The sequence below is a fragment of the Sinocyclocheilus rhinocerous genome, unplaced genomic scaffold (genome assembly GCF_001515625.1).
Source record: "Sinocyclocheilus rhinocerous isolate Xijiao unplaced genomic scaffold, SAMN03320098_v1.1 scaffold554, whole genome shotgun sequence".
In the NCBI taxonomy this organism is placed as follows: domain Eukaryota; kingdom Metazoa; phylum Chordata; class Actinopteri; order Cypriniformes; family Cyprinidae; genus Sinocyclocheilus; species Sinocyclocheilus rhinocerous.
Window position 1 is genome coordinate 179,697 of NW_015627893.1, and position 12,197 is coordinate 191,893.

General features: G+C 45.6%; 1 protein-coding gene and 1 non-coding gene across 2 annotated transcripts in view; one reads left to right on the forward strand and one right to left on the reverse strand.

Moving 5' to 3' along the window:
* Window positions 1–12,197, forward strand: part of LOC107736946 (sodium- and chloride-dependent GABA transporter 1-like) — a 25,746-nt gene that overhangs the window by 11,176 nt on the left and 2,373 nt on the right. The gene's annotated exons all lie outside the window — the stretch shown is intronic.
* Window positions 8,872–8,943, reverse strand: trnap-agg (transfer RNA proline (anticodon AGG)). The gene has a single exon. It is a non-coding gene; the product is annotated as a tRNA-Pro (tRNA).

Sequence of the window (12,197 nt, forward strand, 5' to 3'; positions counted from 1 at the left end):
ACTCGCACAGGGTATGTGTCTGTATCGAAGAGAGATTAAATCGATCTCAATGTAGTCTACAGTGAGTGTCAATATTTGCTCTTCATGCTATTAAGTGAAGATCTACTTTAAGATACGTTGAACAGTAGCACGATTTGCTAAAGCAGCATATTCAGCAGGAATCCTATCACATGCACACTGCCTTGACTGGTTACGGCACTCCCATTTTCCTGTTTTTACATTGGAAGCGGCATTTTGCTTGTCAGAAATACATTTCGGTTTTAATGTTACTTTAAGTTGGGGTAGAATTAAATGAATGCCAAAACTCGGAATTTTGTTCGCGTACAACCTCCGTCACCTCACGTACCCCCAGGGGTACCCCAGTTTGAGAACCACTGCCCTAGAAAGTGCGCAAAGCCTTTATCACTAAAAAGCGTGACTCATCTTCATTCATTGCGATCTTACAAAGTTCCGTTATAATCAATGAAGCTCTCTAAACTGCACAATGAATCTCTATTTACATCGCGTCTGCACTTAGTCATGAGATGATTCACGAGCGTGCAAAACTGCACTCAAAAACTGGCAAAACGTTTCTGATTGGCCATTGCGTTTAAGAAATCAACAGATATGTCTGTGATTGGTTACATTGCTCAACGCTGCAAAAACACGTAGAGGGTATTTAGCGCTTGGCTAAGCGCTCCATTTGCAGCGGGGCCGACATCAGGGATTCCATGACTAACAATTTTTTGGGGGGGGGCAATTGCTTAAATTTTACTCAAATTTAAATTTTCTAAATTTTCTACAGCTAGCAATGCCAACTGACAAACTTGACCAGTGTTGAGGGTAACGTATTACAAGTAACACAAGTAACGTAATCAGATTACTTTTTTCAAGTAACTAGTAAAGTAACGCATTACTTTTAAACTATATCTGAGTTAATTTTTCAAATGAGCAACGGAAGCTACTTTGTGTTTACCTTTATTGACTGACAGCTCTCCTGTCCCTGTGTTGAGAGAATTTGGGAGTGAGGTGCAGAGGCAGAGGCACTTCTTTCAGCCCAAGGCTCATTAATTTCTCTTTTGGTGTGAAATTGCCTTTACAGTTGCCAAAAATATACCTTTTGTGTTTTTTTTGTTATTAAAAATCAAATAAGCAAGCCCAGCCCAGGTGACAAAAAGTAACACAAAAATAACATAATGCATTACTTTACATAAAAATTAACTAAGTAACACAATTAGTTACTTTTTTATGGAGTAATGCAGTAATGCATTACTTTTAAGAGTAACTTTTCCCAACACTGAACAAAATTATTTTGCTAACAAGTTGCATTGTGGCATATATCGCCACTTTAGCATGCATAATAATGTATGTTAAAACAATGATTTTATTTTGTAAACCCTGTTAAAATTAGACAGAAATGGATGAGTTAAAGTAAAAATGCAGCATACTGTATTTGAATTTTAAATTTTAATTATGGAAATGAGATACGATATGATATGATAAGCCTGGCTCACATTGCAGATTTTGACTGAGGATTGCCCACTGAGACTTTTTTTTTTTCTAACAATATGCACCCTGATTCCCTGATTGCGTAAAGCTCGCCAATCAGATTTAGATGTTTTGAAAAAGCTCTCACCGTTTTTGTGACAAACATTAAAAGCGTGGTAACTAATAAGATAAAGTGAAAAATGACTTTTAGAGGAACAAGTAATGTTTTTATATATGTTATATTCATTGTTTAGAAAGCTATGTCAAATCTAAAACGTAAAAAATTTAGAAAAACAGTCAGAAACACAGGGCTGGCCATTCTGACAGATTTATTTGATGTGTTGAAACATAACAGTCAGTGTAAAAGTGTGAGTTAAGCCCTATTCGCACGGGGTTAGTATTATCTGGGGACCTTGTGTGATTTTGAAATTACCCCCCCACATCTGAATTTTGTGTGGTATATTCGCACAGGAAACAAAAACAAAATATGGTAGGTCATTTGCGGGGGAATTTTTACTTTACAAATTACAGACATGGCCGATTCGCACGGGATTAAGATCACAGACAACATCCGCAATTATTACAAATGACTGGAGGTCACCAGGTAATACTAATCCCGTGTGAATAGGGATTTAGTCTAGTCAAGTGACATTTATTTATATATTGCTTTATTACAAGGCAGATTTTATTTTATTTTTCAGAGTAATGTAACATTAATGAGCTGGAAAATAACTCAATTTAGCAAAGTCCATCAATTATGATACAACTTCAATTTAGCTATAAGCAGTTCTACAAATGGCCATAGTTTCATTCTTCAGCTCAAGTCAGATAATGTTGATTCAGTTCAGTTTAATAATGGCGACAGTGTTGCAAAGTTAGTGTCATTATCAAGCTCAATTCAGTTCAGATTGTGTTCTCATCTGATAGTGTCAGTTAGTATCAGCTGTTGATAATTAAAGTTATTATTTGCTGATTATAATCAATGAAGCTCTCTAAACTGCACAATGAATCTCTTATTTACATCGCGTCTGCACTTAGTCATGAGATGATTCACGAGCGTGCAAAACTGCACTCAAAAACTGGCAAAACGTTTCTGATTGGCCATTGCGTTTAAGAAATCAACAGATATGTCTGTGATTGGTTACATTGCTCAACGCTGCAAAAACACGTAGAGGGTATTTAGCGCTTGGCTAAGCGCTCCATTTGCAGCGGGGCCGACATCAGGGATTCCATGACTAACAATTTTTTGGGGGGGCAATTGCTTAAATTTTACTCAAATTTAAATTTTCTATAAATCTGTCAGCTAGCAATGCCAACTGACAAACTTGACCAGTGTTGAGGGTAACGTATTACAAGTAACGTGAGTTACATAATCAGATTACTTTTTTCAAGTAACTAGTAAAGTAACGCATTACTTTTAAACTATATCTGAGTTAATTTTTCAAATGAGCAACGGAAGCTACTTTGTGTTTACCTTTATTGACTGACAGCTCTCCTGTCCCTGTGTTGAGAGAATTTGGGAGTGAGGTGCAGAGGCAGAGGCACTTCTTTCAGCCCAAGGCTCATTAATTTCTCTTTTGGTGTGAAATTGCCTTTACAGTTGCCAAAAATATACCTTTTGTGTTTTTTTTGTTATTAAAAATCAAATAAGCAAGCCCAGCCCAGGTGACAAAAAGTAACACAAAAATAACATAATGCATTACTTTACATAAAAATTAACTAAGTAACACAATTAGTTACTTTTTTATGGAGTAATGCAGTAATGCATTACTTTTAAGAGTAACTTTTCCCAACACTGAACAAAATTATTTTGCTAACAAGTTGCATTGTGGCATATATCGCCACTTTAGCATGCATAATAATGTATGTTAAAACAATGATTTTATTTTGTAAACCCTGTTAAAATTAGACAGAAATGGATGAGTTAAAGTAAAAATGCAGCATACTGTATTTGAATTTTAAATTTTAATTATGGAAATGAGATACGATATGATATGATAAGCCTGGCTCACATTGCAGATTTTGACTGAGGATTGCCCACTGAGACTTTTTTTTTTTCTAACAATATGCACCCTGATTCCCTGATTGCGTAAAGCTCGCCAATCAGATTTAGATGTTTTGAAAAAGCTCTCACCGTTTTTGTGACAAACATTAAAAGCGTGGTAACTAATAAGATAAAGTGAAAAATGACTTTTAGAGGAACAAGTAATGTTTTTATATATGTTATATTCATTGTTTAGAAAGCTATGTCAAATCTAAAACGTAAAAAATTTAGAAAAACAGTCAGAAACACAGGGCTGGCCATTCTGACAGATTTATTTGATGTGTTGAAACATAACAGTCAGTGTAAAAGTGTGAGTTAAGCCCTATTCGCACGGGGTTAGTATTATCTGGGGACCTTGTGTGATTTTGAAATTACCCCCCCACATCTGAATTTTGTGTGGTATATTCGCACAGGAAACAAAAACAAAATATGGTAGGTCATTTGCGGGGGAATTTTTACTTTACAAATTACAGACATGGCCGATTCGCACGGGATTAAGATCACAGACAACATCCGCAATTATTACAAATGACTGGAGGTCACCAGGTAATACTAATCCCGTGTGAATAGGGATTTAGTCTAGTCAAGTGACATTTATTTATATATTGCTTTATTACAAGGCAGATTTTATTTTATTTTTCAGAGTAATGTAACATTAATGAGCTGGAAAATAACTCAATTTAGCAAAGTCCATCAATTATGATACAACTTCAATTTAGCTATAAGCAGTTCTACAAATGGCCATAGTTTCATTCTTCAGCTCAAGTCAGATAATGTTGATTCAGTTCAGTTTAATAATGGCGACAGTGTTGCAAAGTTAGTGTCATTATCAAGCTCAATTCAGTTCAGATTGTGTTCTCATCTGATAGTGTCAGTTAGTATCAGCTGTTGATAATTAAAGTTATTATTTGCTGATGTTAATGAGGAACATTACCTCTGCTGTGTAGAATGACCCTTGTTCTTAATCCCAAATTTGATCCCAGTGTTTTTACACTTTTATTTGTCCCATATACTCTTTTTTTCTGCACTCTAAAAAATGCTGGGTTAAAAACAACCCAACTTGGGTTATTTGGCAACCCAGCGCTGGGTAAATATTGGACAGAACACATGCTGGGTTATTTTGACCCAGCTGGTTGGGTTAAACGTTTTTACATTAATATAAAAATGATCATATTGCTGGCTTAAAATGGGCTGGAAATTAAAAATCACACACATAATTACTATAGGCGACAGCAATAATCAAAAGATGAACATGTATTATTAAGCAAGAACACCAATGGACAAAATAATAAGATAAATAAATAAGACAAATGGAATTTATTCTCTATTTAACCCAGAATATAAATCCGCATACAATTCCTGCTCCAGCAAACAGTCTCCCCGTGTGGCTCGAGTTGCCAGTCAGTCTCTCTCCCTTGCTTCCCGATTACTGGTGGCTTTTATCCGGTCTCTCCACACCAATTACTGAAACGAGACACATGTGTTTATCATTTGCACTTACGCACCGCTCGTCTCCTGCCTCTCTCTCCCGTTTCAGACCTCGCTGAACCACGCCCCCCTCGCCACATACCCCCACCGCCCGACTCAGGCTGGGGAGCCCTCCGGCCTGCAGCCACCCCCCCCCATTTCTGGAGAGGAAGTCAGCTACAGCCATCTGCACCCCCGGCCTGTGGACCACCTTGAATTTAAAGGGCTGTAATGCCAGATACCAACGGGTGATCTGCGCGTTGGTATCCTTCATGCGGTGGAGCCACTGCAGGGGCGCATGGTCCAAACAGAAAGTGAATTCCCGTCCCAGGAGATAATAGCGGAGAGTGAGCAAGGCCCATCTTATCTCCAAGCATTCCTTTTCTATGGTGCTGTACATCGTCTCTCTCTTCGAGAGCTTACGACTGATGTACAGCACCGGTCGTTCCTCACCCTCTATCTCCTGGGACAGGACCGCTCCAAGCCCCCTGTCCGACGCGTCAGTCTGCAACAAAAAAGGGAGAGAAAAGTCAGGGGAGTGAAGGATCTGGGTGAAAGCCTGCTGGCACTGCTCCGTCCACTGGACCGGATCTGGTGCTTCCGTTTTAGTGAGGTCAGTCAGCGGGCTGGTGAGGTCCGAATACTTAGGTACAAACCTTCTATAATATCCCACCAGCCCGAGGAACTGCCTCACCTCCTTTTTGGTATTGGATCTCGGACAGGTTGCAACTGCTGCCGTCTTATCAATTTGGGGCAGATCCCTTTATCACCTATATCTGTCCTATACCTGTCCGTGACCCAAGTGGAAGCCCAGATACCTGACCTCCACACGCCCAACCTCACACTTTTTCGGGTTGGCTGTTAGTCCGGCCCCTCTCAGCAATCTCAGAACAGCCCGCAGATGCTGCATATGACGCTGCCAGTAGTTACTATAGATGATAATGTCATCTAAATAGGCAGCGGCATACGCAGTGTGCGGTCGGAGTATCCGGTCCATGAGCCGCTTAAAGGTGGCAGGAGCCTCGAACAACCCGAAATGAAGCGGAAGAAATTGGTCCAAACGGCGTTGTGAAAGCGGTCTTTTCTTTGGATATAGGTGATAAAGGGATCTGCCAATATCCTTTCGTTAAATCCAGTGTCGAGTAAAATCGAGCAGAACCCAGCCGATCAAGCAATTCGTCAACATTGGATATGCGTCGAATTTCGACACAGTATTCACCTTGCGATAATCCACACAGAACCGCACCAAGCCGTCCGTTTTAGGCACTAAAACTATCGGGCTCGCCCAATCAGCTGCGCACTACCACGCCCGGCTCAGTCTCAATGTGGTGCTGAATGAGGTTTGTGCAACCAGGCAGGGGTGAGAACACATCTGCAAATTCAGCTTGCAACTTGGCCACATCAGTGAGTTGTGAGGGCGAGAGGTGATCTCCTCCTGGGGCCAGAGCGAGAGATTGATTTTTAGTGTTCACTTCTGGGCCGAGATCTTCCTCTCCACTCACCGCCATCGCCAACATCACGGACTCCGCCTCGCTCCACTTTTTAAGGAGATTGAGATGGTAAATTTGATGTGCCCCACTCCTGTCTGATCGTACTACCTCATAATTGAGATCTCCAACTTGTCGTGTGACCTCAAAGGGTCCTTGCCACTTGGCGAGTAATTTGGCGGGTATCGTGTTGCATAATCCACTAGGACTAATGCAAAGCGATGCCCACGTGCAGATCGTTCTAATGGCCCGATGAGGTCCATGCCAACTCTTTCGAAGGGTTCGAAGGGGAGAGGGAGAGGGCACAATGGTGCTTTGGGGTGGCCGGTGGGTTCACCAGCTGACATTCACGACATTCACGGCACCACCTGCTCACGTTCTCATGAATGCCCGGCCAGAAAAATCGGGTCATTAGACGATTAAGTGTTGCTGCTTGACCCAAATGTCCGGCCATCGGATTACAGTGAGCCGCCTGGAAAAGCATTTCCCGACGGCTTTTTGGTACTAACAACTGAGTTGTATCTTGTTTTGACTGAGTGTCTTGGATCACTCGATACAACCTGTCTTTTAAAATAGCAAAATAAGGATAGGAGAGCGGTCGAGTCGGTTGGAGAAGCTGCCCGTCGATGGAACGGACCTGTTCAAAGGCATTTTTGAGCGTTTCATCCTGAGACTGTTCCAGGGGAAAATCATCACACTCTGTGAGGTTTCTCCTCTCAACAGCGCTTTGTTCCCCTGTCTCAGTTCCCATTGGTCCCGGCTCAGCTTCTCCTACCTGTGCGACCGCCCCCCTTCCCCACTCTCCTTTCCCCCAAGAGACATCCGCACATAAATGCCCCAATAATACACTAAAATCTGGCCAATTTGTTCCCAAAATTAACGGATGTCTGAGGTGCGGGCTAACTGCCACCTCTACTCTATGCTTTTGTCCCCGAAATTGAATAGCCACCGACATTAAGGGGTAGTTCACCACATCCCCGTGCACGCACCGAACCTTAACCACGCGGCTCTTATCCAATGCCTACGGCTGAATCAGGCTTTGATGAATTGAGGTTTGGTTACATCCCGAATCCACCAAAGCCTGATACGTACCCCCCTTAATACTCACGGGTATTTGGTACAGGCCAGCTTGATCGGGGGCAGCCTGTGGGGCGTCCGGGACCCGGATCAGTGTCCCCACCTCCATCACTGATCAATAAAATGACCTGGGTCCCCGCAGCACCGGGAAAGGGAGAGAGAGAGAGACAGATCGCAGTGGTTCGCCGACCCCGGGGCATGCCACCATCTGGTCCTCTGCCAGTTGGATGGCCTGTTTCAGCGACGTCGGGCGGTGGCACTGGACCCACTGGGCAGTCTTCCTCGGCAGCCGAGCCACGAACTGCTCCAGTACCACTTTATCAATGACTTCCTCAATGTCGCTTTTCTCGGCCATCAGCCATCTGCGGCAGGCGTCCCGGAGCTGTTGCGCCATCACGAAGGGTCGGCCACACTCTCCGAGGTCCAGCGACCTGAATCGCTGGCGGTGCTGCTCGGGACTCAGGCCGACCCGCTGGAGGATGGTGTGCTTCAGGTCTTTGTAGACCAGGAGGTTCTGGACTGGCAGCTGTTGTGTGGTCACCTGTGCTTCTCCAGACAGCAGGGGGATGAGCCGCACTGGCCAGTCCTCTTGGGGCCACCCACATGCCTCAGCCGACCTCTCAAACAGGTCTATGAACACCTCCGGGTCATCCTGGGGACCCATCTTATTGAGAGGCACGTGAGTGGGCGGTGCTGGGGCAGATGGAGTTCCCGTAGCCCGAACCTCCCGGTCAATCCAGCTCCGGAACAGCTCGCGGTCTTCCTGCTGGGCTTGGATGAGTGCTCGGAAACGCCGTTCCTGATCGTCCCTCATGCTCAGCAGTGCCTGATGGTGTTCCTGGTGAAGACCCGCGAGTGATTGGATGACCTCCACAAATGGCGATCCTGGCGGGGACTGCATGACGGCGGCGGCGTTTTTCTTCCTTCCTGGGTTTCGGCACCAGTGTGATGTGGTTCAAAGGGTGGAAGGAAGAAGACAGGGTCAGCGTGACTGGGACTCGTGCTTTATTTGCAGCTCTCTGGCACAAACAAAAGAAGTGGCGCCCACTGCGCTTTCAATAACTTATTAAATAGCTCAGAATATAAATCTGCATACAATTCTGGCTCCCGCAAACAGTCTCCCTGTGTGGCTCGAGTTCCCTGTAAGTCTCTCTCCCTTGTTTCCCGATACTGGTGGCTTTTATCCGGTCTCTCCACACCAATTACTGAAACGAGACAGAGGTGTTTATCATTTGCAGGAGATACTTACTCGTCTCCTGTCTCTCTCTCCTGTTGCAGACCTCGCTGAACCACGCCCCCTCGCCACACAGCGGTTTCAAAGCTGAAGGTGGGCTCGTCTGGGATTTGAACCCGGGACCTCTCAGACCCTAAGCGAGAATCATACCCCTAGACCAACGAGCCAGTGGATGCTCCTGCATCTAGAAAATGCAAAATGAAGGCTCACAGGAATGTGAAGCTTTCCAAGAAACTCCTTTCTGCCGTACCTCCACTGGCTTGGGCTGCCTTCCCAAACCAATATTGCGAAAAATGCCAAGTCAAAGGACACGAGGCTTGAGTCACCTGCAGACGGCTACCCTGCAGCGCAGCCCATCTGAGCCATCTCAGAAACGACACCTCATTTCAGTGCAAGCGCTCTAAGTCAACGAGCAAAGTGGTTGACCAAGTTAAACTTGCAGACGAGGAACAAAGAAGAACAGCGAGATGCGGGCTTGAATATGCGCAGAAACAGCACTAGTCTAACTTGACGGAGGCTTGCGATTGGCCCAGAGAAATCAGCAAGGATGTATACTGCTCAAGAAAAGATGCACCAAAGATAGAGGCGGAATTTGAACCTGGGACCTCTCGCACCCTACGTGAGAATCATAACCCTAGAAGAATCAGCCATGACGTGCATGATTCTGGAGTCCCCCCCAGCCATTTATTTCACCGTGCTTGATTTACGGATATTGCTCAATAAAGAGACTCCGAAGTGGGCTCGTCCGGGATTTGAACCCGGGTCCTCTCACACCCTAAGCGAGAATCATACCCCTAGAACAACGAGCTATGGCGTGCATGAAATTGGAGTCCCCCTCAGCCATTTATTTCACCCTGCTTGATCTATGGATAATGCTAAAAAAACAAGAGGCTCGTCATTTGTCCCAATTTTTGGCGTCTTCGTGAACGAACTTCCGAATCATGGTTTTTAATGTGCGATTAAATCGTTCGACCAGACCGTCTGTTTGTGGGTGATAAACGCTGGTGCGAATCGATTTAATGCCCAAGAGTCCGTAAAGTTCGCGGAGAGTCCGTGACATAAACGCTGTGCCTTGATCGGTGAGAATCTCTTTTGCGATTCCCACCCGGGAAATTAGATGAAACAGTGCGTCCGCTACACTTTTCGCGGAAATGTTGCGGAGCGCCACTGCCTCTGGGTATCGTGTTGCATAATCCACTAGTGCATAATCTGGTTCCCCTGTTATACAACCGGCTTTGTCTGCACGGAGCCTGTAACAAATTCTCCATAGAGAGCCGCCCCAAAGTGTGGATGTTTTGTTCTCAGGTCCAGTACATACTGAATTTCATTTTTACTGTCTGAAGGTCCGTCCTCCCAAGTTTCTCTTAGAACTTCCAACACCCCGCGGGGCTGACGTCCGTAGAGAAGCTCGAAGGGGGCAATCCCCGTGGAGGCTTGGGGGACCTCACGCACGGCAAACAAGAGGGGTTCCAGCCATTCGAAGGGGACCTGCATAAGAGGGAGAGGGCACAATGATGCTTTTGGGGTGGCCGGCGGGTTCACCAGCTGACATTCACGACAAGACGCACACCACCTGCGCACATTCTCATGAATGCCCGGCCAGAAAAATCGGGTCATTAGACGATTAAGTGTTGCTGCTTGTCCTAAATGTCCGGCCATCAGATTACAGTGAGCCGCCTGGAAAAGCATTTCCCGACGGCTTTTTGGTACTAACAACTGAGTTGTATCTTGTTTTGACTGAGTGTCTTGGGTCACTCGATACAACCTGTCTTTTAAAATAGCAAAATAAGGATAGGAGAGCGGTCGAGTCGGTTGGAGAAGCTGCCCGTCGATGAAACGGACCTGTTCAAAGGCGTTTTTGAGCGTTTCATCCTGAGACTGTTCCAGGGAAAAATCATCACATTCTGTGAGGTTTCTCCTCTCAACAGCGCTCTGTTCCCCTGTCTCAGTTCCCATTGGTCCTGGCTCAGCTTCTCCTACCTGTGTGACCGCCCCCCTTCCCCGCTCTCCTTTCCCCCAAGAGACATCCGCACATAAATGCCCCAATAATACACTAAAACCTGGCCAATTTGTTCACAAAATTAGCGGATGTCTGAGGTGCGGGCTAACTGCAACCTCTACCCTATGATTTTGTCCCCGAAATTGAATATCTCACCGACATTAAGGGGTAGTTCACCACATCCCCGTGCACACACCGAACCTTAACCACGCGGCTCTTATCCAATGCCTCCGGCTGAATCAGGCTTTGATGAATTGAGGTTTGGTTACATCCCGAATCCACCAAAGCCTGATACGTACCCCCCTTAATACTCACGGGTATTTGGTACAGGCCAGCTTGATCGGGGGCAGCCTGTGGTGCGGCAGGCGTCCCGGAGCTGTTGCGCCATCATGAAGGGTCGGCCACACACAAGGTCCAGTGACCTGAAGCGCTGGCGGTGCTGCTCGGGACTCAGGCCGATCCGCTGGAGGATGGCGTGCTTAAGGTCTTTGTAGACCAGGATGTTCTGGACTGGCAGCTGTTGTGCTGCCACCTGCGCTTCTCCAGACAGCAGGGGGATGAGCTGCACTGGCCAGTCCTCTTGGGGCCACCCACATGCCTCAGTCAACCTCTCAAACAGGTCTATGAACACCTTAGGGTCGTCCTGGGGATCCATCTTATTGAGAGGCACATGAGTGGGCGGGGCTGGGGCAGATGGAGTTCCGGGGACTGCATGCGGCGGCGTTCTTCTTCCTTCCCGGGTTTCGGCACCAGTGTGATGTGGTTCAAAGTGTGGAAGGAAGAAGACAGGGTCGGCGTGACTGGGACTCGTGCTTTATTTAAAGCTCTCTGGCACAAACAAAAGAAGTGGCGCCCACTGCGCTTTCAATCACTCAGTAAATAACTCAGAATATAAATCTGCATACAATTCCTGCTCCAGCAAACAGTCTCCCCGTGTGGCTCGAGTTCCCAGTCAGTATCTCTCCCTTGCTTTCCGATTACTGGTGGCTTTTATCCGGTCTCTCCACACCAATTACTGAAACGAGACACAGGTGTTTATCATTTGCACTTGACCTACTTACGCACCGCTCGTCTCCTGCATCTCTCTCCCGTTGCAGACCTCGCTGAACCACGCCCCCCTCGCCACACAGGGGAACTGCGAACTTTAGACCGCAGCCTCGCGTTTCACTCGTAGCTGAGAGATGGTGTGACTGACTCCAAAACCTGCCCAAAAACAAACAGTACTGAGATTAGGGAACATATTTTAACATCAAATTAAATTACACTCAGTATTATAACGAATAAAATCCATTTATGTTATGCAAGGCAAAGGCTTTTCCAGTGCGAAACGACCGCTGCTGACACAGCTGACCAGAGGCGGACAAAGTACTCAACTCCATTACTTGAGTGAAAGTACAGATACTGCTGGTCAAATATTACTCC